Below are 26418 nucleotides of genomic sequence, written 5' to 3'. Positions count from 1 at the left end.
TCGAACCCAGTGCCTGGCACATGCCAGGCGAGCGTGTTACTGTTTGAGCCACATCCCCAGGCCCAAACATTTTCTTTATCCCCTTTTTGCTAGCTGTTTCATTTTTCAACAGAATACTTAGCAATGGCAAAATTTAAGTGCATCGATAGTATTGTTAATTATAGGCAGAATGATGTACAGCAGAACTCTAGAAAGTAATCACCTTTCATAACTAAAACTTCATACCCACTGAAGAGCAACTCCCTGTTTTTCCTTCTCTCCAGATCCTGGGAGCCAACATTCCTTTTTCTGCTGTGGGTGTTTGGCTGTTTTAGGTAACTCTTATGAATGGAATCATGAAACGCTGATCTGTGCCTGTGACCCCTGTACTTGATATTATATAGTAGAAGCTGTTAATATTTTTCTCCAGTTACCTTCAGCTTTCTCTGAAGGAAAGGACACAAATAAAGAAGCCAAAGAAAGGGGGGAATCCAAAGAGCACCTTATAATTTTAACCAAGTCTCTGGCTCCCGAGCTTTCCTCCCTTCTCAAACCCCAGACATAAACAGTGTCCTATATTTGGTATCATCATTCTGACCAGTGCTGAGAAAGTATTAACACAGGATGAAGACAGCCTGAATTGGAATTGTTTCCCTGTTGCTTGCAGGCTCTATGGATCTTGAAAAGTTGGCATCTGATCCTGTACCTTGATTTCTTTTCCTATGATTGGGAAAAATATTGATACATAAAGACTGCACACAGGAAACAAAATGTGAGGATGAACCAAGTCCTTAGCAATTTGCAAGGTACCTAGTAAATGCTCTATATATTTATATACTGTTATCATCAATATTATTAAAAATATTTTCATAAAGGCTTGGAGATAAGATATTTTGAATTTTATAAGTCCTTTTTTATGTTCTTTCTTCCTTCCTTCTATTTCTTTCTCTTGTTTCTTCTCCCTCCCTCAATTCTTTAAAAATGCAAAGACAAATGAACCCTCCAAACTCATGCACCATAGGATGAATTGGAACTATGGGACAAGGTTTGCTGACACTCTAAATTAATTCTAGGATAGTAACAATTTTGTGATATTATTTTTTTCCTCATTGACTGTCTCTAGTATACAGGTTTTCATGTGCTTCAAAATTTTTTGGTATGAAAACTGTACCTCTTGTTAGATTTATTTCTAAGCACCTTGAGGTGTTCTTTTTACAAGAAATTCCCTTTACTTTTTTTAAATAAAAATTTCATATTAGAATTATTTTAGGTTTATAAAAACTATCAAGATAGTACAGTTTCAGGTAGCATTCACCTAAGGATAGGTTCTCCTAAGGATACCTTCCTATAATACTGTGTTGCATTTGTCCCAAGTAAGAAATCAACATTGCTACCTTATTATTATCTAAACTACACAGTGAATTCTGATTTCACTAGTTTTTCCCTCATGTTATTTTTCTTTTCCATCCTCAATACTAATCAAGGTTCTTCTGTTTCCTTAGCCTTTGGTCGGTGATAGTGTCTCATTTTCTTTGATTTTGATGACAGTTTGAGAATTGGTCAGTGATGTTTTAGAATGTTCCTTGATTATACACTTTTCTCTTGATGAGACTGATGTTACAGATTTTGTGGAAGAAAACCAGAGACATAAAGTAAGGTTTTCATGATTTTTCAACTCACTATCAACAAGATTTATCTTGTGATGACAGCTTTGATCCTCCAGCTGAGGTGGTATGTGTGGTCTCTCCACTGTAAATTGACTTTTTCACATCTTCTAACCCTTTACTCTTTGGAAGGAAGTCTCTTGCACATCCCAAACACAGGGAAAATGAAATTGAACTTCTTTTCCTTGTAGTGGAGGTATTATCTATAAGAAACACTTGAAATTCTTTTATAGCAGAGACTTGTCTCTTTCTCCATATATTTATACTTATTTATTCAATGAATTATTTATGTCAGTAGGGACTCATTTGTTTTATGTAGCATAATAGGCTAATGATGTAATATGTTATTTACTTTGTGGTTCAATTTGTTCCAGAATTGACAACCGGGGGAGTTCTTTTAGATTGTCTCCTGTGTGCCATTGAGGTCCACCATGTTTTTGTGTGTTGAGTATTTTTGTTTTGTTTTGTTTTGTTTTGTTTACTTTCTGAAACAAGAAGATACTCAAGGGTAATCTTATACGTTTTCTTTCCTAGCCCTAGAATCAATCATTTCTTAAAGGAACTCTGGAGAATGGTATTAGAAATCAAGGGAAAGAATAATGTGTGACCATTTTTAAATAAAATTGTAACTTACTTTATTATTTATAATATGCAAGATCACTATCATTTATTGTTTATCTTAAAACTGTCCATTTTAATTCTAAAATGTCACATGTAATATTCTGTAGAAAAATAGTTGAATATTCTATAGGGGTTACCATATTCTTTCACAATTTTATTTCTTCTTTACAAATCATATGTCCTTTAGTTTTAACTATTGTGACTTAGACTGAAATCTCCAGGACATTGCTAAACTTGAATCTTGTTTTAGTATCTAACTTCACATGAATGTTCTAATTCTTTTCCTTAATAGGTATGATATTTTCTGTAACCATGTGATAATGCTACTTATCGGGTTAAAAGTGCTAAAAAAGTAAGTGCTGAATATTAAATGCTTGCAAAACTCTCCACAAAATACCACATGATTTTAAAATCTCTAAGTAATTTATATAATAAATTATATAAGTATCTTTCTGAGTATCACAGGTCTTTCAGTGTATGAGATAAACTGAAGGCATTTAGTTTTCCATTCTTCAATAATTCAACCTATTAATCTTATGAAAATCAATTTCATTTCTTTAATGTTTATTGTCCTATTAACAGTTTGTATATTTTTAAAATATTTTGGTAATTTATATTCAAGCAAAGTTCATTTTGCTCATTTTTAGAATTATTGGTTTATATTAACAATATCTTTTCATATTTTAAAAAATTTTCTGTGATTACATTATCTATACCCATTAAATATTACTTTGTTGAACCTTCAATATTTTTCCCCTCTTTATGATCTTGCTAAATATTTCTTTTACTTTTTAAATGATGCATTTTAGGGTTATATATGTATATATATATATATATACACATATATATATACACATATATATATACACACACACACACACACACACACATATTTCAATTCATGTTCATTCTCATTAATTTACTTTTATAATTATTTTCCTTGTTTTGGCAGTATATCTCTAGTTTCCTTGTGATAAACAAAATTAATTGGTTTTCTACTTATCTGCTAATATGTTTAAATTGACATTATTTATTTTGAATTCTACTCTAAATTTATTTCATTTGTTTAGATATGTGGTATTATCATTGCTTAAATGCACAATATATTATATTTCAATTATGACTCAGAGCTATTTCTTTTCTAAGGAGTGTGCCTGTGTGTGTGTGTGTGTGTGTGTGTGTGTGTGTGTGTGTGTGTGTGTGTGTTTAAAATTTATATAAAATGTTTTAGAGGATCATATATGTGTATGCACAATTAACTGGGAACATTAATAACTTGATCTGGGTGTTTAATACTACCAAGTCTGTCTGAGATTTTCCTTTTACCCTGATATCTGAGCAGATACTGTTAAAATTTTTCAGGAGCTTGGACATAAGGTATATTTTTTTTTCCCTCTAAGGTGAAAGCCTCCTGTTGTATTGGTGGTATCTTCATGTTACCTGCTGTATCTCCATGTTACCCAGCATTTTAAGCCAAGCTTACCAGGTGCACATTTACCTTATCTGTGGCCACATATGTGCACTCAGGCAGGGCATAGCAGTCTTCACCCACTACAGTATCTTTATGGTGCAATGGACCCTCCTGCCTCTTTATGGTAAGTATTGAGCAAATGGATGTGTATGGAGCTCCCAGAGCTTACCTGTGTTTAGGTGGTAGAGTGCTTGCCTTTGCACAATTCAAGCACTCATAGATACTATATCTTCCTTGTAAATTCTTCCTTTTGTCATTGTGCATAATGATGCTCTTTATGTTCATTTTGTCCCATGTTCTCATTTGTAAGGAGTTGCTTAGCATAATTTTTCATTCTTTCCTTTTAAGCTTTGTAGATTTTTATTTTTTAGAGGTGTTTGCTTAAAAAAATCTTTCTAAGTTCAATATGTTTCTTTTCAGAGTAGGTTTTATTTTTCTTATTTGAATTACTAATATGTTTTGTATTTATTTTGAGCTTTTTTTCTGACTTTTCCCTTTTCTTTTTTGTAGATGAACACAATGCCTTTATACCTTTATTTTATTTGTTTATTTTTATGAGGTGCTGGGGATCAAACCCAGGGTCCCACAGGTACAAGGCAAATGCTCTACCACTGAGCAACAATCCCAGTCTCTTTATTTTGAGCTTTTATTGCCAAGGATTTTTTTTTCTCCTCTTTTTCCTATTTCCAGTCATCTATTTTTTTCATGAATTTTTTTTAAACTGGGTATTTTCCCTTATGTATTTTTTCACTGGATTGGAAGTTATGCATTGTATTTATATGATCTGAATATTTATGTATATATTTTAACATGACTATTTGACATGGCCATATATAAAGAAAATATACAACTCTATTCTCCTTTCCAACAATATTTGGCATTTAGATTAGTTTAACTCCAGTGGCTCTTCTCACACATGCATGCTATTGCTGTCTTTTATTTTGCCTGTATTTTGCACTAGAAATCACAACAGATAATGCTATTAATATTGATATTTATAGTTTAATTATAGAGATTTACTTATGTGTCTATCATCAATTTCTTCGTTCATTGTCATTACTTTCCTGTACTTTCTGCTCTTCTTTTTCCTGTACTTGCTACTGTTGTTTTTCTTCTTGAATTATTACTTTGCAAGAGTTCTTTAGAAAAAGGCTTATGAGTAATTTCTATCTTGTCTTGTCTTTTATGTGCCCATCTTTCTTCAATGGTAGTGCATGTGAGTCAGAAGACTGCAAGTTATTTTTCTGAACAAGTTAAAAATATGACTTTACTCTTTGCTAGTCTTTCTCGTTGAAGTTAAGAGGTATGCTCTCAGTCTCACTGTTGTTAATTTGTGGTTGATTTATTTCTGATATGTGCCCATTTTTTAAGTTTTTCATTCAGTGCTTGGCAATCTATAGTTTTATAAGGCTACATTTATTTCTAATAACCAGGCAAAAAAGAAGTCTGAGGCTCACATTTAATTAAGTAATACTTTTTAACTAGCAGGCTGTGAGACTACAATTTTAGCAATAAACTCAAGTAGTATAGATAATATAATTTATGAATGATTAGATAATATACTTAATTAACAGGACAAATAGTGCATAGAAATCAATAATTACACTTAAAAACAGCCTTTACATATTAAATTCTCAAATATTTTGTTTTTAGTTTTTGATTTGTTTTTGTTTCATTTAAAAAATCACTACCAAATGATAAGTTTTCACTTATATGGAAAAGCGGAGGCACAGTTCATGAGATAACAGTCAATAAAGTCTCTCTTAGGGCAATTTGGAAGCATATGGAATGAGATAAAAATTTATTCAATAATTTGACCTAAGAATTCAAATTTCAATACAATAATTTTATTCAGAGGACAATATAAAATGATATTCAACACAATTTTAGTAAAATAGCAAAAACTTTGTAGTAGCATGCTTAAAAGTTACATTGTAACTATGTGATTACGTCCTTATTTAGCTATCAAAGTAATGTTTCTAAGTGACTTCACATGAAATCAGGTAGGTCATATTAAAATTTTTTTTATAAAATGATATGCTAAATGGTATAATAATATGGTCAAGTTTGTGGATTGAAATTTTACTAAATGCTAAATAATAATACATGATGTAAATTATATATACATACATATATATAAACTAATAGCAGTATCTTGGTGTTAGCATTTTCATAAATTTTATTTTCCATTTTTTCTAAATTGTCTAAACTTTTTAGATGAATTATCCATATGAAGCAACACAAGGAATGTAACAATAATTGACATAAACTAGACTTTTTAATATTTAACTTAAATTATGAATATTATTAATATGTTAAGAACACCAAAGAAATGGAGTTTTTAAGCAAGAGATTTAAGTTTTAGAGAAGTATAAGAGATAAAATTTCTAAACATTTACTAATACCAAAGGCAAAAATGGAAATACTAGTGAATTTGATTTTACAAAATTTTAAATCTCCTAAGTAGACAATATCATAAACCAAATCAAAAGATAAATGATAAACCAGAATAACATGGTAATCATATAAAAACAAGAGAGAAAACTGTTTTAACACAAAATTCTTCTTTCAAATCAGTATTAAAAGATCAAACAGACCCAGGTGGAGAATTGACCAAAGAGTATCTAAATAATCATTAAGCATCAAAATCTGCAATCTTAGTCATAATTAAATAAATAACGATTGCAAGAAACATATACTATTTCTCTCCATATGATAGTTATAGATGAAAAATGTGTTAACAGCTAATGTGGATGATAATTTAGTTGGTTCTTTTAATGTTTTGGTGAAAGTGTAAGTTGTCATAACCTTTTAGGCAAATGAATTAGTGGAGTTTTGAAAAATAGTATCCATAAAATCCACATCTAGGTATTTTTGATATCTTTTCCTATACATTTGTACCAAAATCAGTCCTATTTTGCAATGACAAGATGGCGGAAATTTGAAAAAGAAGAATATTAATGTTAATATAGTGTGTAACATATAATAAATAACAAGTATGTGAAATATTTTAGTTTCTCAAAAAACTAAAAAACAAATTATACAATATGTTTTCATCTGCATGGTAATCATGCAAGATAAATATCTATTTAGATATTTCAGAGTAAAAATGAATGTAAAGACATTTTACTAGAAATCCCTCTTGTCTTTTAAGTCATGGTAAAAACATTTAAAATAAATACATGTATTGTACACTCTTGAAGATTTTTCTGTGTTGAATCTTTGGTATGCATAAAAATATGGCAGCACATTTTGAGCTAAAATAAAAGTAAAATATTGTTTACTGTGTGTTTTATTCTTTCATCTGACCTATTATAACTGATTGATGTACTTAAAATTTTTGTACACTTAACTAACATAAAGAGATGTATTAGTCAGTTTTATTTTGTTTTTATAGCAAAATACCTGACACTGAGTATCTTATGGAGAAAAAGTTTTATTTATGTCATAGCTCTGGAGGTTCAAAAGCATGGCACCAACATCTACTTAGTCCTAATAAGGGCTTCATGGTGGTTGGCACCACAATGGCAGAAACCCAGTGATGAGAGAGAAAGCAAGAAACTGGGGCAGGGCCAAGCTTGCTGTTTTTCCAATGAGAATGCTCTTACTTGAGAAAAGCATTAGTTCCTCTTAAAGACCTACTAAACTACACTAGAAGCGACCTTAACTCCACTACATTGGTGACCAAGCCTTTAGCATTTCAATCTATGAATAACAACCCATGTTCAAACCATAGCAAGGAAGAAAATGTAATTTTTTAAAATACATAATTTTTTCACAGGAAACCTGAATTGAGCAACATCAGATAGCTACATGCTCTGAAAAGAAATTGCTCATTTTACCTATACAGGGATCGATTCATGTGTTTACCACCAGAGGTTACAAATCAGTGATCCAATGTCCAGAAATTTATAAATGTCTTGCTTGATTCTGGGGCAAGTACCTCAAGACTACATTCAAAGAAAATCCAGTGGCAATATCAGTCATTTACATCGTCTTGGCAATGTTAATCTGCTTTTATTTCCCTCTTGTCTGCTTCATGAGGATACAGAAAACAATTATGAACCTATTCTCACAACAGTGGCCACAGGAGGCCCTTTTCCTTAAAAGTGTTAAATAGGAAATCGTGCCACTGCTTTATTTTCTAAGAATAAATTGATCTTCTCAAAACCATTAAAAAATAAACATTACTTTAAATTGTTTTAATTGAATTTAAAACAAAATTGAAATCAAAGGATATAATATAAATGGTCAAATCTAATACTGGACCAATTGGTAGACTATGTTCTTCATATCTTTGGGTATCACACCATGTTGTAGTTACCTTGGCTGTTTAAAACCTGACTTGAGTGAAAGCCTGGTACAGCATATTCCATTCTTAGGAAAAAATTCAGATTCAAAGAGTTGCTGGGGTTCTCCATTAGTAGCAACATATTGTGAAATTCACTCAGTTTCTAATTTTATTGCTAGCATATTCACAGATAATAGAACAGTTGATACACATTTGTATCAAATTGAATTTTAAAAATACACTTACGTTTGATAAACTCAAATAAGATGATTGAGAAAAATATGTATCATGTGACTATCCATGAAGTAGTGACAATATTATGGTTATTAGGAAAATTCATCTTCCATTTTGTCTGTTGCAGATGGGTCCCTCATTTACTAAAATTTTCTTGACTTCTACTCTTTCCCTTTTTAAATCATCTTGGGTTCTCCTTCTTGTTATTGAGACTTCCTCCCCACCAAGGGGCTTTCTGATTTCTTTGTTAATTGTTTTGGATATGAATAGCCCAATGAATATCTCAGCCTAGTGTCTCCTTCTCAATGCTTGATTTTTGCCCTCCCACACAAAAGGCAGGCTAGTAAGAAGCTGATGATATGATATTCATAATTTAGTTATTAGTGTTAGTAAAGAGTCAATGCAATTAATTATTGAGCATTTATTTATCTGGCTCTTCTAAGAAATTTACATTCACTTTTTCATTGAATTCACACAAAACTTTTAATGTTTGCTTTATATGAAGAAACTGAGACCCACTTACTCAAGTTCACACGGCTTATAAGTTTCAGTGCTGAGATTTTAGTTATTCATTTATGATTCTATAGCCATTAGCTAATGGCTCTCTAAGACCTGAGATCTGTTGAATCAGACACTTTGGAGAAATCCATACTTGGATAAGACCTTCAAAGATTTGTGATGCAAGTTTAAGTATGAGAACCACTGCACCAAGCTGTGCTATTTAGGTGTTTAATATAGAGCTGGATAGAGACCAATGACAGAGACATTCTTAAATGAGTAAGGTGTCTTATTATTACTCTTATTTGTATTTTGTAAAACATCCAAACTTACAATTCATTATATCAATGTTCAATTAATGACTTAATGCGGCAAATTAGACTCTGTGAGGGAGGCAGAGATGTACAAAACATTACCCTTTCCTTCAAAAAGTTTGCACTCTAAAGAGATAAGGAAGATTTTTTAAAAAGAGATCACTAAAATCACAAAATAAAGTCTGATGGTTTAGAATGTGAGGTCTTGAATTAGAAAACCTATTTGAATACCAGTTTCAACATTGATTAGCTGTGAGACTTTATGCAAGTTGTCTCATTATTTAAGTACCTATTATCTTAACTTCCTTAAAGCACTTACTTTATTAGGTTATTAGGAAAAATAAATGAGAAAAATATTTTGTACAATGTCTGATGTATACTAAGCTACCCATAAATGTTAATTAGTTATCACTACTTCCCTTGCTATTATACTAGTTATTACTATTAACATTCGTAGTATTATTACCACAAGCAATAGACAGTTTTTACTGAGATCTTAATGAAAGGAAAAACAGAAGTATTTAGAAGTTAAAGAAACAGAAAAAAATCGTTGAAGACCCTGATGTGTAAGGAAAAGTTTAAAAGAAAAGAATGGGACCTAAACTGGATCATCTCTGTCTTTACCTCCTTCTGGTGAAAAAGAAGGAATTGGAAAAAAAATTAAAAATAAAATTTAAAAAATCACAAAATTTGAAATAATATTTCTGGGAAAGTGAATAAACTGAATAAACCAGTGTTGATGGAACCCCGAACTTATGAAGGCAAGGATGCAAAGATGGAAGAAGCTTAGGTTTAAAGTTAATACATATGGCCTTATCATGCTGTAAACTGAAATTCAACTCTATTAAACACAAATTTTACGTTACATCGACATGCTTCCGCAAAAATCTGACCATGAAAATCTTCAAGTCATAGGCGTTTACAAGAAGCCACTAATCTCCTGGTTATGCTGAATTTCTTTTCATCTTCAAGTGCCAAGCCAAAGCACATGGAAATGAAAGGAGAAGGGGAGAATGGGCACACTGTGAGGTAGGACACTAACAACACTGGGTAATGCCTTCTTAAGAGGTTAATAATCACAGCAGGATCTCCCTGTGCTAACCCTGGAGTCCAAGAAACAGATCTAAAGATAATGGAGAATACAATCTTTCGAAAGCGATCTGCATTAGATTGCACTCTAATGACCCATTTGGTTTTATAAATTCCATTAATAATTCTAGCTGTACATTTTTCAACCTTTTATCCTTGGGGCTTAGTCAAAATTAAGTCAACTAACAACTACATTAACAATAAGCAAGAGAATAGAATTCTGTTTACTGTGGTTCCAAAGAGCTTTCCCAAGCAGATTCACTGGTAAGAACAAATCCTCTTAGCTGCTGTTGGCTCTGATAATATTTATGTACTGCAATTCTTTGTTCCACCATTAACCCACTCACTGACTGCCCGGGCAGTTGTGTTCTGACACAGATAAGATTTAAAAGTGCAGTTTTCTAAAATCTACTATGACAGAAAACTTCAGATTGAAAAACCACAACTTCTAATATTCTTAAAATGACTAAAAAGATTACTTTAAAACATGAGAACATGCTTTGGAAATCGTAAACCTCAAACTCTCACTCCATTAACACCTATGGTACTAAATTAATAATTAGATGCTCTTTTTCTTTATTTTTTCTCTTTTATTAATAAAAAATAAAGATCTAGAATATACTTATGATATGTTATTTGGTACAATTTTAGGTGTTATAGGTTATGATATGGAGGATGGAAAGATTATTTCTAAGAGAAAATATTGTGACATTGATTGTCATTGATCCCAATTCATCATCAAAATTTCCCCCAAATAACTGCATTTTAAGAGGCCAAAAAAAAGAGAGAAAAAGAAAAGATGAGGAAGAGTAAGAGGAGGGAAAAGAAAAGGATGAGAAGAAAAAGTGTATTGGAGAAATTAGATAAATAAGCTTTCTAACTCAAGAGTGATTTTATAAATTTATTTATAGAATGATAATTACTACCAATAGGGGACAAACATGTGAGTGGTGGGAACAAAAAGTTAATGAATAATTCTATAAAATTGGCCCATTCTGTGGACCCTTACATGCTTTTTGTTCCTAGAAGTAATTTACTTGAAACTGCCTGGCTTTAGTGGAGAGGATATGTTACATTCCTTAGCAAAAACTACCTGTTATCTTCAGGAGAATTGTAGGCTGAAAAAATAATGTCAATAAGAGGAACACAAGTTACCCTGAAAGGGGAGATTCTGTCACACTTTTCATAGACCAGGTCACAGAACTCGGGGAGATAAAGATAATTCCTTTTAAGTACCAAATTTGTAAGAATTTATATTTAAGAATCTAATTGGAACTAGTCAGCATGGGCCAAAAGGACCTGGACTTGTCATGGTCGAGGGGATTTGAAAGTCCAATGTCATCCTGCTGTCACTCAATAGTCAAGAGGTCGACCTGGGCAAGACTCTCTGGAAACTTCTCTGGGATCTCGGATAAAACTGGAGTGCAAGAGAGGCACACTGTCTCCTGTCTGAGAGTATCCATCCTCTCACTTGAGAGTGTCCCCTTTTCCTTTTCCTGTCTCTTCAATAACCTGTCACTCTGTTACCTGTTACTCTGAGCAACACATCTGAAATCTTTCTGACTCCATCACAAGAATCGAGGTTTGAAAGGGGGTCTGGGTGCTGCCTTAGTTTCTCACTACAGCCTCATTACTACTTCCTAACAACTGGCTTACATATATCCAGACTAATCTACAAAGTGAATAAAACAAGAGAAACATCGTGTTGAAAAACTGCTTATCATTTTCCCTCAACATACTGGCTTTATAATGATTGTTTCTCAATACTCTTTATGGAATTTGAATCCTAGTGCTACTATGAATGGTTCCAGGACCAACAGCCAGGAAATATTCCTTGCAGGAACATTAATTTCCTTCCCTGTGCAATGGAGAATAGTATGAAATTCTTCATGGAGTTGCTTTAGAATTAGAAGAATTTGTGGAAATGGCTGGGGTTTGGCAGGTATTTATAGATATTACTCATGGCTAAATTCGTTTGATTATGGTGTCTCTTACTTCTTCCTCATGAAAGTGAGCATACTGATTCACATGCATGCAGATTTGCATATTCAAGTTCTTGCTTTTGATTTTTGTTTGTTTGTTGAGAACTACTGGGAGATAATTTTCCATTTTTCTCATGTTTCCCTGCATGTCTTCTAAACAAAAGGAAGAATCACTTGTTTTCCAGAATGCCTCCTTACAGGGTAAAATTTCGGCAGTTTTCTGGCAGTCCTCTTTAAAAATCAGGGTTCCCTAAGCTTTACGTTTCTAAAGAGCCTCATAAACCCACTGCATGTGCAACATCAAGTTGGACTACTCGGCATCACCCTTGGGACATGGAGGTGGGTAAGGGGACCTCATGAACATGAAACTAGACTATTCTTGTGCAGAGAATCTTCCTGATCCTCCTGTCCACTTCTGTGAACATATGGCCAGGCTAACTTGTGAGCTTCCAGGCAGGCTAACACCTTCATATTTCTTGATAGGAACCTATCTTAGCTAAAGAAAAATCATACCAACTAAGAAAATGGTAGTGAGTTGTAAAGCATATGTCTAAAAGTTAATGAAATTTCTTTACCCACTGTGTTATCTTTTGTTGTTGTTGTTGTTGTTGTTGTTGTTATTTTTATGGTGCTGGGAATTGAACCCAAGGCCTCAGGCATGTTATTGCAAGTACTGTATTACTGAGCTACATCCCTAGTGTCTATGTTATGTTCTTTGAATAAGGCTCATACCATTTAAAATATTCTCAAACTTTATTACATCTTAATTCAAAAACATTAAAAAAATATGGCACAGGATATATAAATGTGTTCTCTATATTTTCACATAACAGAGGAGGATTAGATGAGTTCCTTTTTCTTTTCCTGCTCAAATCACTCTTTTGATGCAGGCTTTATGCTACTTCCTGGATAAAGGTCTTGTCACTGCAGGATAAATTGATTTACCTGACACTTGTAGCAGAAGACCGAGGGACATGCCCATCATGGGAAAAGGAAAAGTCAGATTAGTAACTTCAATCTTAAAAAAAAAAAAAAAAAAAAGAAAAAGAAAGAAAGAAAACAAGCAAGGGTTCCTGAGAGTGACAGTTATTTAAGTTTAGTGTGAACGTGTGAATGAAGTGAACGAAATGAATCTTCACAGAGAGGATTAGATGAGATATGGAATGCTGGAGCCGGAATGAACCATAAATATCATCCAGTCCAAATGGAGGGAGGCTCGGTCACTCTCCAAGGTCAGGCTGTGCAGTGGGTGGCACACAGATCTCACAACTACAAGTCCAGAATATTATTTATCTCCATCAGACATTCAAAACTCTGACAGCAGTGCTGAAGGAGTATGCAGTCACAGTTTAATTGATTTTGGGGGAAATAAATCTAGAAGAGCTCCATTTTTTTGTTGTTTCTTTCCTTCATTTTAGTGTGGCCATTACATTATTTTTCTCTCATGCAGTTGTGTTATAGTCAGGTATAATATAAGCATTTGGAGATTTATAACTATTGTTTCCTTCTTAGGTTAATTCATAACGTTTTTATTTTTAATATAATTGTTAGCACATCAAATCATTCATAACAAACATAATAGCATTCTACTTATAAAGCAGTGATTCAGTTTAGTGACTTAGGTATTTGAAGTTTGTTAGTTGTTTTAGATGCGTCTTTTCTCAATATTTCCCAAAGTAGTTATTTTGGCTTAGATACGAAGTGTCCTCAAAAAGCTCAGTGTGAGACTATGCAAGAAAGTTCCCAGGTGACGTGATTATAGTTGATGAGTGATGGAACCCAATCAGTGGATTAACCCATTGACAGAAATAACTGGAGGCAGGCAGGGTGTGGCTGAAGTAGATAGGTTACTGGAGCCATAACTTTGGGGTTGATATTTTGACCCTGATAAAGTAGAGCATGCTCCCTCTACCTGACTCTTTCTGATAGCCATGTCCTGAGCTGCATTCCTCCTCCACACCTCCACACAAACTTCTGCCATGATGTTTTGCTTCACCTTCAGCCCAGAGCAATGGAATTGGTTATTCATTAACAGAGACCTCTGAAACTGTGAGCACCAAATAAACTTTTCCTTCTCTAAGTTGTTTTGGTCTGACTTTTTGTTCAGAATGACTCAAAAACCTGACTAAAACAGCAGCAGCCATATTGGAGAATATGTTCAGGGCTTTTGTTGTTGTTGTTTGTTTATTTGTTTGTTTTTCAGTATCAGGGATTGAACCCAGGGGCAGTCTTCCACTGAGACAGTGTCTTGCTAAATTGCTAAGGCTGACCTGGAACTTGTGTTTCTCCTGCCTTGGCCTCCTGAGTGGAGGGGATTACAGGTAAGCACTATAATGAGAATATGTTTTATGTCATTGTCATTCATTGAAATACATTTACATCGATATCTATCTGTATGTACATATAATGTACTTCACCCTTCCTGCTTTCTTTCCTTTGTCCCTTCCTTTTTTGGTACCTTCTGTTTCTTGAGCTCCCAATAAATATGTGCCAGACACTGTGCTAGGTTTTGTGAATCCAGTAGGGGGAACATTCATGGAGACCATTAGTAAGGACAGCAGACAACCTGATAATCGTATCAGTGCAACCATCAATCTTCTCTGTATCGTTTCAATTTTAGTATATGTGCTGCCAAGGCGAGCACATCAGTGCTACTATTAAATCTAGGCAACAGGGGCCTCTCTATGGAGTCCAGAGACTTAGAGGGATTTGATATATCAAAAGCTCATACACAATGTGCAGTACAGAACACACTGACATCTTGTTGCTCAGAATTCAACATTCAGGTTCAGCATAATACTTAATCCTACATTGTTCATATTCCAGGGAACTTTTCAACATGTTTGCCCCATTCGTTTGAAACCAAAGGCAGCTGTTTCTGAGTTCTGAAAAATTTGTATGCTGTAATGTATGGGAAGTTGGATGATGCTTCTGACACTATGTACAGCACTTGAACAAGGAATGGGCTCAGGAAAAAGAACATAAATGAATTTACTTGGAAAGTTACCATGAGGGCAATAGATTCTGACATAGTAAAATATAATTTTTAAGAATTATGAGGCATCTATGTTTTTTTCTTGTTCCAGTTTGCGCTTCCAGAAGTATCCATTCTTGAAATTTTCATGTAAGTTTCACACAGCAGTGCCAAAGCATTTTGCACTGTGAAGTGATTTATATCACTGATAAGTGTGTAAGTATGAAGGTTTAGACAAAATACATATGAATAATCACTGTTCTTAACACTAACATCCAGAAATGTTCTTAGATTCTAAAAAATTAAAATTAACATAGTTTTATTACTATATACACAGGTAACATTAACTTTACAAATTGCTAAATGAAATTATCTATCCACAAATATGATTTTAAAAATTATTTCTATAGTTAAAATTGAGAGGTTAACACAAATTATAATATGTAACATTGAATATTTTAGAGAAAAATAACGTTTTAGAGGTAAATATTTTTATTTACTTTCACTTATATTTGGATGAAAATATATCTAACATTGTATACTTAGTGAATAATAATATTTTAAAAATTGTTTTGAGCATTGAGAATGAATAAAAGTATTCGAGAAATAGAAAAGATCCTTAGAAATAGTTCAAAAATTCAATACAGAGGAAAAAAACTGGTAAAGAAGGAGATACATTTTATTCAGGGAAGCCGTCTATTTAAATCTTTAAAACCTCAAGACAATGAAAAGGAGCATATTTTTGTGGAGCATGACCCACTTAAAATTTGCAATCAGGACATTACAAATTCTTCATTAATGAATATTTAATTACTTAATTACTGATCAAAATAGTGAAACCAAGCAAAAAAAAATTTTCTTATGAAATAGCTGCTTGAGTAGGTAAGATGAAAACTTTCTAACTTTTTATTCTTTACTAGTTAAAGATTTAATTACCCAAAGAAACAATGGAAATGTAAGTGTGTTTCTATTTACATACATTTGCTCTTATTTGAATAAACATTCTCTGGAAGGCACTTGAGGAACTCTGAAGATGCTTCTGCTGGGCAGAACATCAGTGGCTGTGTGCGGGGAGGGGGGGACATGACACGACTGGGTGCCTTTGGTTCTTTTTGAATACTGTCTATTCATTACCTATTAAAATTTATTAAAATTTGTTTTATATCAAAGTTTTAAAAAATCCCAATTAGAAGTAAGAAAATTCTTTTTTAGAAGAATTAGAAGTAAGAAAGTTCACATCTATCTTTAATGCTTATCAAAATGAGATACTATAGCTTAGAGTGATATATAATATTTTAAAAATAATTGGAAGCTATTTACCTAGCATGCAGGAACTGTGTCAAGGGTGTTCCTATATTCACTGTAGCACTATTCACTAAAGCCGAGATACAAATGAATTTAACTGTTCGTCAGTGCAAGAATGGATAAGGAAAATGGGGCATCTAGACACAAAGGAATATTATTCAGCCTTAGAAAGAAATCCTGCCATTTTTGACAATGCAGTTGAACCTGGAAGACATTATGCTAAATGAAATAAGCCAGGCACAGAAAAACATAGACTTCATGTTCTCACTTATGTGTAGAATGTAAAAAAAAAAAAAAAAAAAAAAATGGAAACAGAGAATAAAGCTCACCAGAATCTGAGGTCTGGGGAAATCGAGTAGATGTTAGTCAGAACACTAAATTTCTATTAGAAAAAAATTCCAAGAGATCTGTTACATCTTTGTGACTATAGCTAAAAACAATATATGTTATATTTGAAAATTGCAAAGAGTGTAGATTTTAAGTGTTCTCACCACAGAAAGACCAAAAGAAAACAAAAAACAAAATCTGTAATTATGTGAAGAAATCCAAATGTTAAATAAATATATATCAAAACATCATTTTGTGTACCATAAATATATATAATATTTACTTGTAAAATAAAAACCCATGCTATTAATGAATAATCAAAGCAAAACATAAGAACCGTTTAAAAGTTTTGCTTTATTTTTGCTGCTTTATTGTTTCAAAAAAATGCTCTCATTACATCTTACCTGCAGCCCTGATATACTATTAAACTAAAAATCTTTTCCTTCATTCAATGCACCTTTTTAAATAAAATGTGTCAAACGGTGTGTATTAAACTTAAAAAAGGCAATCCCTTCCCTCCCAGGGCAGAGCCTACTGGGGAGACTAAGGAGTAAAGAGGCAATGGAAGTACTATTTGATACATGTTATAAAAGGCTAAAATTGGAACACTAGAAGATAAGTGAAGAGAAAAGGTGAACACCATGCGCAAAGACTGAGATTGGTGAGCAGGAGTTCTCCAGGGGCAAAATGGGGAAAGGTTGAGATCTTTCTAGGCAGACACATCAGGACTGGATGAGGCTAACTGTGGCTAAATTTAATTTACAACAAAGGGAAGAGGAAGACAGAAGCAGACCACCTAGGGTTTGACATTATTTACTAAGGAGTTTACATTTTATCTTGAGGGCATTGGAGAGCCATTAACAAGATTTTAGTATGCAAGTCACCTTGATCAGGTTGGTGTTTTAGAACAATCATTTTACTACAGAGTGTAGAAGGGAGAAAGTAAAGCCAGAGGCAGTTGGTGGGCTATTGGAATTACTTATGTCAGAATAATTATGGTCTAAAGGAAGGAGGGGAGAGGAGGAGGAGGAGGAGGACAGAGATGAATGGATTAATGGATAAACAACTCCTTAATTAGTTTGTTTAGGGTTTGGCATATGCAGATGTGTGGACTTCCTACAGTCTAAGATTATTATACTCAGCGAATGAAAATACCATATGCACCATTAAATTTGAATTTCAGGTTAATAGTGAATAATTTCTCCGTATAACAATGTTTTATGTAAAATTCAGAATATATTTACACCCACCAAAAAAGTCCCCCTTGTTAATTTGAAATTTGAATTTGATATTATGCCCTGTGATTAATTTGGCAAATGTACCACAGTGAAGTATCAAATATAGTTCCTGCATTTTTGCAACATTCAGGAATCTCTATCTATAATGCAGATAAAAGTTTGTGTATCATTTAATACAACTCAACACTTTAAATTAAGAATACCAGATCTCATAGAAGTTGAGAACTGAAGTCTTGTATCAGAGGCCAAGGAGAGCTGGGACATGGGTGTGAGGTGGAATGGGCAAACTTACCATTAAACGAGGAACAAGAAGTTCTGGGGTGCCATTGCTAAGTATAGTGACCATAAATCACAATAAAGTTTGTGTATTTTAAACAGCTAGGAGAAAGGATTTTTAAAGTATTCATCATTTAAAAAAAATGATAAACACTTGATGAGATAGGTATACTTAACTTCTTGTGCACGTTATACAATGTATACAAAGAGCAAAACATTGCATGTTAGCCCATTATTATGAGAACATTTTATGCAACAGTTAGCAAAAGAGATTTTGCCACAAAAAGCAAATTTAGGGTCACAAAGAACTAGAGGAAAGTATTCACTCTGTAAAAACAAAATAATTTGAATAAAAAACAGGATATGATTATTTTTATTCTGTTATAAAATTTCTGGCGTCTACTTAGAATTTTCATTCAGGGAAGTAAGGAACTATCATAGCATTAGGAATAATTACTTTCCACTTTCCCATGTCAGTGTTTTCTTTCTCTGGCTCTGCTGTCAGGTTCTGCTTTTGTCTGTGAGAAAGAGTTAGTTACGGAGACCTAATTTCTGAGATGATATCACCATTATGCTTCATATGTAAAAACTTATTTGTTTTTTATAACAATCAATGGGGTAGATGTTCATTTTACCTGGGCTTTCAGACATCTACCTTGGAAAATGGCTCAAGAAGGTTAAAAACGTCACAATTCACAGAAGGAGACCCCAAAGTACCCAGTGCTTGAACTTAGTTCTGGCTATGTCAACATAGCCTTTGCTTTCAAGAGATAGCCTCATCTGTAATTTCACTCAAGACTGTTTGGTCAATCTGCAGAATTTTTATAAATTCTCAATTCTGAGTAAGTTGCTCTGATGCTTCCTTCATATTGAATTTGTTCTTTCTGAAAATTTATAAATCTCACTTGAGCCTCTCTTGCTATTATTAAACTATTTCTGCTCTCTGTGTGCAGAAACTGCCAGGGTTATTTTTGGAATCTCTCTGCTCTAAGACCATTGGACAGAGGCCTTATTCCAAATTATTCATGACACAAATCATTTTGATGAGTTAACATCCACTAATATTTATTTCAGTATCATATCAGCTATTCTTCTTGATTTTTTTTAATGGTCCAGTTTTCCTTGTAATTTTTTTTGCCAGCTTTGAAAAAATTAGATATAAATAGTTGTGATTCTATGACATTTGCCAAGGTGTTAATTTTGCTTATTATTAGCTATTTCATATATTTCCCGTCTTAGAATTGAAATTTGTACTGAAACATTTCTTTGAACATTAAAAGCAGGGTCATTTAGTTGTATTGGTTTCATATTAAAGCCACCAAACAATTATTCATTTCAAAGACTGATTACATAACATACAATAGAACCACCCACGTGTGTTCACATACATGAATCATCTATGCATATATATTCTACATTTTATTTCAGCAAGAAAATAATCTCCACAAGCTGCTGAACTCAATAGACTTTATGCTCCCCTGAAGGCATTTATCATATTTCCAGCTTGTATTCTAGCTATTTATGCACATTTTTGTTTCCCCTAAGGTTTTTACAGGTAGGCACTGTGTTTAATTCATCTTTATATCTCCCACAGTGCCTACACACAGCTTTGCACACTGTGAGTACTTGTTAAATGTTGTTAAATGAATGACAGAAAATGTAAATTTTGCTTATTTGATCTCTCAGACTAGAAATTTTTCTAATCAAAATGTAGTAAATCCAGTCTTTATAAAAGCTTTCTCCCAGAGCTTACTTTAATTTCTTACTGATATATTTTACTTTCCAAATCTTAAATCATTTTTTTTTATCAATAGACTGCCATCTTCTACCACAGATGTGAGGTTAAAAAGGGATTTCAGATGAAAATAGAAAATACTTAAGATTTATTATCCTGCCTTCTGATTATACAATCCTATATTATCCAGTGAAGCATAACTTTATCAGTTCCTGATATAACAACTTAACTGAATAGTCTGAGAATGCTGAGATCAAAAGCTTATTATAAGGAGGATATACAGAGAATGCTAAAGGCCTCAGAATTGACAACTAAAACTACCTTTCTCTCTATATTAAAAGTTGACCTGAATGAACAAAGGAATATTGAGGTAGAGAAAATTGGCATCAAGCTTGTGAAAAGGGACAAGACATCCACATATTGAACTCTTTTAGGGCTCTCTGCTTAATTCAAATGAAATGGAACCTAATTGAAGGGCAAATATATTTTCTGAAAAAGCAAGGTGCTGCTAATTATACAAAGAGTAAGTCAAAGGAAATCTCCTGAATTTTTAAATGTGAGAATTGAAGGGGGGCGGTGTGCAATGGCTCTTTTCTGATTTAAAAAAAAAAAAAAAACCTTTGGCCATCTTGAATTAAAAATAAATATATAAAAATAAATTAATATCTGCTGAACCAGTTGGTTCTGGAGCAAGCCTAAGCATGGCCACACTAAGCTGAAATTGGCTCTGTTTTCTGTGTTCTCTGATGCAACAGACCCCTCTTGATGCTGCTCTCTGTGACACAGAGAAGGAGGCAGAGCAAGGCTACTTCTTGCAGCAGAACTCCAGAGGATAGGTTTAAACAACATGGAGAAGAATCAGTCAAGCTTCAAAGTCCTCCTACTGGGATCGCCCATGGCAATCCTCACTCAGGTTTTTAGGTCACTGACCTAACTAAAGAAACTTACAGCAGTCACCTGCAACATCAAGACTTCCAAAAGAAATTCTACAAATAGATTTGCTGACAGTGAAGAGAACGAAAGTACTTTCTCACCATGTTTTGAGCTGAAAATAAAGCTATTAAAAACCATTTTCCTCTTTCAGTGATAAATAAAAACAAATAAATCTGTATAATTTCTTTAACAAAAAGAGAAAGAAAATGCAGATAGAATGAAGTAAAAGAAGAGCATTCGTTGTAAAATAGAGAATCAGCTAATTACTTATAGCAGGTTTGAATTTCATTCAGTCTTTTGAAATATGTGCTCTGCATGCTTAGAAGGAAAGAAAAGTTTTGTAAAACATATTGTGGCACATAAAAGTGAAAATGTATCTTGAACTGAAGACTGAAAAAGTCCACAGGTTTATTTAATTGATGCTCTCAACTTTTATTAAAAATCAAATTATTTCTGTGCCAGTATTGTCATCAAACATGGAAATCACAGGCTGGTACTTTCTTTTCTTTTTTGTTTTTTAGTTGTAGTTGGACACAATACCTTTATTTTATTTATTTATTTTTATATGGTGTTGAGGATTGAACCTAGCGCCTTGCACATGCTAGGTGAGTGCTCTACCTCTGAGCCACAACCCCACCCCTGGTACTTTCTTTTTACCTCATAGAATAAAGCAAAATTACTGTTCAACATCTTAGGAATTATGATCAGAAGATCACCAGCTTGGGAAAAACCTTGACTAAAAAGGCTTTTTAATACCTGGGAGCTCACATTGTTAAGCCACAGTGCATCTCAGTGTATCTTCACTGAAAGAGAGAAAATCATATTGATGTCCTGGGCAGAAATATCATTGTAGAGATTCAATACATTGTTCCTTAATAGCAAAACATGAAACAGAGAAAGCTCCCTTTGTGGCCAGTGAAAATGTGAAAGTTCCATTTTCAGATGTCTTTTGAATATTAGGAATTATTAGTAAATAAGAAAGTTTCCTCTACTTGGTTAACTGCTTGATAAACTCAGTTTGTAGAAGACATTTAGAAGGCAACCAAAATAGTTATTTTCTAATTTAATATTTGTTACTTTTATTAATTTTCTAAAAGATGAAATAACCACCCCAATAGGTGTTGACCCACCAACTATAGTCATATCAAGAAGCAAATGCTTAAAAGAGAATGAGATTATGGCATTTACCGGTAAATGCTAAGCAAAACAAACAAATTCCCCCAACCCAAAGGCCAGATGTTTTCTCTGATATGTGGATGATAATTCACAATAAGGGGGAGGGGGGCTAAGGCTAGGGAAAAATAGAGGAACTTTGGAATAGGCAGAAGGGAGTGAAGGGAGAGGAGGGGTTATGGGGGTAGGAAGAATAATAGAATGAATTGGATAATATTACCCTATATGCATATATGATCGAATGACCAGTGTCATTCTACATCATATACAACCAGGAGAATGAGAAGTTATACTCCATTTGTGAATGATGTGTCAAAATGCCTTCTATTGTCATGTATAACTTATTAGAACAAATAAAAATAAATGAGTTTTATGAAAAGAAGCAAAAGCATTGCAAGTCCTGTTTCATCATGTAGATACTTGAGAGAAAACAAAATCAGGGTTTGGAAATGACACTCAGAGGCACTTGCCAGTGTTACACCTGTTCTGGGCATATAGTCTCTTAGAGGAACTAAATTACATTCTTTTCAATTATTTAATTCAAACAAATGAAAACAACCTGAATTGAATCCTGTGTAGTTAAAATAACTTTCTACTTTTCTATGAAAGAAAGGCAAAATGTTGAAGCTTGCAGATAAAATTGATTAATACTGATTAAAAATGTGCTCAAAGTTTTGCGTCTAGTAATGAGAAGTTCCCTGTAGCATACATTTCAAATAGCTAGAAAATCACCTTGAATTTGCGCATGTGTAAGAGTCTGGGCCACTTAACAGCTTGGTTTCTCTTCTCCACCTCATCAGAACTGATCAGAATTTGGATCCAGACTGTCATTGACTGGCTGTGAGATCTTGAACATGTCACGTAAACTGTGTGTCTGTTTTCTTTTCTGTAAAATGGTATTATTTTATACTGGGTAGATTTATTTTGAATGTTGAGTAAAATAATGCAATATTAACTATGTTGGTTTTATTTATTAATAAAACCACTGAAAATAACTATTTCTTGTGTCATGTGGGCACAGAAAGTAAAACACCAAGTCATTCTTTTCTGCATATGAGTATATGTGTGTATGTGCAAACTAATGTATCTATCTGTAGAAATGATATTATAAAAAGATTTAGTAAGTTAATATAAGGAAGAAAACAGCTCTTATTCAGCCCATTAAATACTGAGGTCCCTTTCATGTGTTATATCATTTTTAAATGGTAGTTTTATATTTAGCATTTTAATGTCTGTTTTTTTTCTCCTTGAACACTTTATTCCCTCAATGTTTATTACAACAAAAGTCTAATACAGTCCTATATCATATTATGCCACATTACACAGCTCAGGCAACATCAAAATGCAGGACTGATAAGATTACTCATCCCAGTGATGTCACAGTCATCCTAATTTAAGGTGCATACATTCTATGATGTTTGCACTAGGCCAACATTGTCTAACAATGCTTTTCTCAGAACACTTCCTGATTGCTAAACAATGCATGACTATACTTCAAAGAGCATTGATTACTCAGTATTCAGTTAATTAGATAAATAAAAGATTTTTATGAAGTATATACAGAGATCTTTTAAAGTATTCTAGATATGGAAGCATTCCAAGATGATGTCCACCTTGGGTTCTTTGCTTCAGACCACATGCCTGTGGGATTATCTATAAGATGCACCCCACAGATATTGCAATACACCTTCATTTTCAGTCCATGCTGGATCAAGTACTCAAGGGAGCATGCAAATCCAAAATATTTGCTTATAAAATAATCTCTGATCATCTGAATCTCTTTTTCTTATGCCCTACAAAATAGTGCATCAATAAAATAATGTAAAGAATAAATGAATGAAGGAAGTGGAAAAACAAAGAGAGGAAGTGGGGATAGAAGGGGGGACTGACAGAAAAAGAGGAGAGGAAGAGAGAGAGAGATAGGAGAGAGAGAATGAGAATTAAAAGATGGGGGAAATCACTAAAAAGGTGTTTCTAGGGTGTACATTTTGTGAAAGTGTTTCTAAGTGAATCACATAGGGCATGTATGGGTGGTTTGGTGATAAGAAATAAGCTCAAAAATTCCTGAAAACCATTATATAAATAATACATAGTAGATCAGGAGAATGTGAAGATAAACAGGGTCAGAGATACATTCTTCCAAAACATGGCTGACAGAAGAGGTTATTCATCAGTAAGACCAGGCAACCTACACAACAGATGTTTTCCTGAACAACACAAAGAACAGTAAAGTGATTAACTTGCATTGTGGCTACTCCAGTGTTGAGCAAAAAGATTAATTGAAATCAAAGTCTGAATATATGTTTCTTAGAAAAAGACTATTTATACATTAAGGACAGCATATTACTATCGTCTTCTCTTACTTTGATTCTTCATTTTACCCATAGGTAAAATGGTAGATTATGCATAACAAGAATCTTTGAACTGTGGCTCAAATACAGCAAAACTCAATGATTGATAAATTGTTTGCTTCTTTTATTTGCTTATTTGTTCAACAAATGTACACTAAGTGTAGAGAGTGTATAATTTTTACTGTGATCTAATAACGATATATATATTTAATAACAGAATTTCCCCCCATGTTTCTTTTGGTATATGTTGTTTAGTTGATTATCAAAACAAGTAGATAACGCAATAACTAAAATATTCCCATTTCCATAGTTAATGTGTACAACAGGTGCAGTAATAATTCCTATTTCTGAATAAGCTATAAAAATCAAGACTGGAACTCAGATCCTCTGATTTTGTATTACATGGTGGTTTACTGTATTCTTAAGTCCTCTTTTATTATAATACTCTAAACCTTAGAAACTTGGAAAGAGGAGGTGGATGAAAGAAGTCTAAGGTTGATTTCTCCTAATTAAATGTAGATAATTAATCAGGAAAAGATAAGAAAATACATTTTAAGGAGACTTGATGGCTCACAGGCAAGCAGAATTATACTCAGATAAAAATATTTATCATCTCTAAAAAAGAATGCATCTTTATAACCCTTAGGGTTGTGGAAGTTTGCAGGTCAAAGAATATAAAGGAGATGTGGATAGAAGAATCTCAGCAGTGCTGATTCCAGAGATGTACAGAGCTAGAAGATTCCCTGCCTCCAGGATGTGCATTGTCTCCTCTGTTCCCAGTGTGATTCTTTGTTTGAAACTATCCCCAACTTACATAACACCTATGCCACCAAACATTTAAATTTTTAACTAGTAAACCCATGCTTTTATACTTATTTTATGCTACATGAGCAGAGTTAATCATATCATTGTCTTTTTATGTGTTCCATTGAATGTGCTATTCCCTTATCAATAAATTTTAAACTAACATTTTCAGTATGATTTGGCTTTCTATACCTTTGCCTATAGAAAGAAACCCTTTCTATAGGCAAAGGTATAGAAACTTGCAGTGAGGGTTTCCACTGGAAATTACAAGGTTGACATAATAGTTTACATCCCAATCACATGAGCTTCATTAAATCAAATCAAACATCAAATGACATATACATTGTCACAGAGATTTCAGAGACTGCAAGGATTGAGACAGATTATTAAATGCAGCAAATTCCTATTTGTTATGCTACGCATGAAGCCTCAAAAGTATTCTATTAGCTGGCCTTACTCAGAGGAACTTTCCTTTCCACTGTATGCTACTTCAAAATTCTAATTCTTTGGTCTCTTCATCAATACACCAATGCAGACACTCTCATCAATGCAAATAATTTTCTTCTAGATGTATTATGTTTTATTATGTTAAGGTGAGTCAATAAGATAATGTTCTATGGCCCAGCATAGGGTATATTAATAAATTATTATAAATTGTAATTACAATTACAATTTATATTTATGAATATAAATTGTAATTGTAACATAAATTACAATTTATATTCATAAATTACCCTCAGGTACCTGAACAAAGGTCTTTGCAGAGTTTAACAAGAAGCCCACAGGCTCATTTTGCTCCTCAACCTGTCCCCAAGCCTTATTACTGATGTCAAATGACTGGATTTAGATCCTCAAAAGTCTTCTTTCTCCTGGTCAGTGATCATTGTTCTCCAGCATTCCTATATTGCTAGCAATGATACACCCAATCTCAAGAAACTGCAACAGTTTGTTCTTGCACACCTTTTGCTTTATATGCTATACACAACCTAATCTGAACCTCTGTCCAAGATGCATTGGATCTCAGAATATGTCTTCATCAAAAGATTCTTTCAAGATGTTCCCTCAACATCTTCTTCAAATCAGACCCTTTTAAATGGATTCTTCAAAAAGACTTTCATGATACTTTATTTCAAAGTCCATGATTTCTTTATTCTCTCTC

At 33.2% G+C, this 26418-nt stretch overlaps 1 protein-coding gene and 1 long non-coding RNA gene across 4 annotated transcripts in view; one reads left to right on the top strand and one right to left on the bottom strand.

Annotated features, from left to right (window-relative positions):
* Positions 1–26418, bottom strand: part of Lrrtm4 (leucine rich repeat transmembrane neuronal 4) — a 734614-nt gene that overhangs the window by 566224 nt on the left and 141972 nt on the right. The gene's annotated exons all lie outside the window — the stretch shown is intronic.
* Positions 14238–21068, top strand: LOC144369589 (uncharacterized). Its single transcript, XR_013429372.1, has 2 exons — positions 14238–14464; positions 20754–21068. It is a non-coding gene; the product is annotated as an uncharacterized LOC144369589 (long non-coding RNA).

This window comes from Ictidomys tridecemlineatus, chromosome 12 (assembly GCF_052094955.1).
Source record: "Ictidomys tridecemlineatus isolate mIctTri1 chromosome 12, mIctTri1.hap1, whole genome shotgun sequence".
Taxonomy (NCBI): Eukaryota; Metazoa; Chordata; class Mammalia; order Rodentia; family Sciuridae; genus Ictidomys; species Ictidomys tridecemlineatus.
The sequence above is the reverse complement of the archived record's forward strand: the minus strand, read 5'-3'. Positions and strand labels throughout refer to the sequence as shown.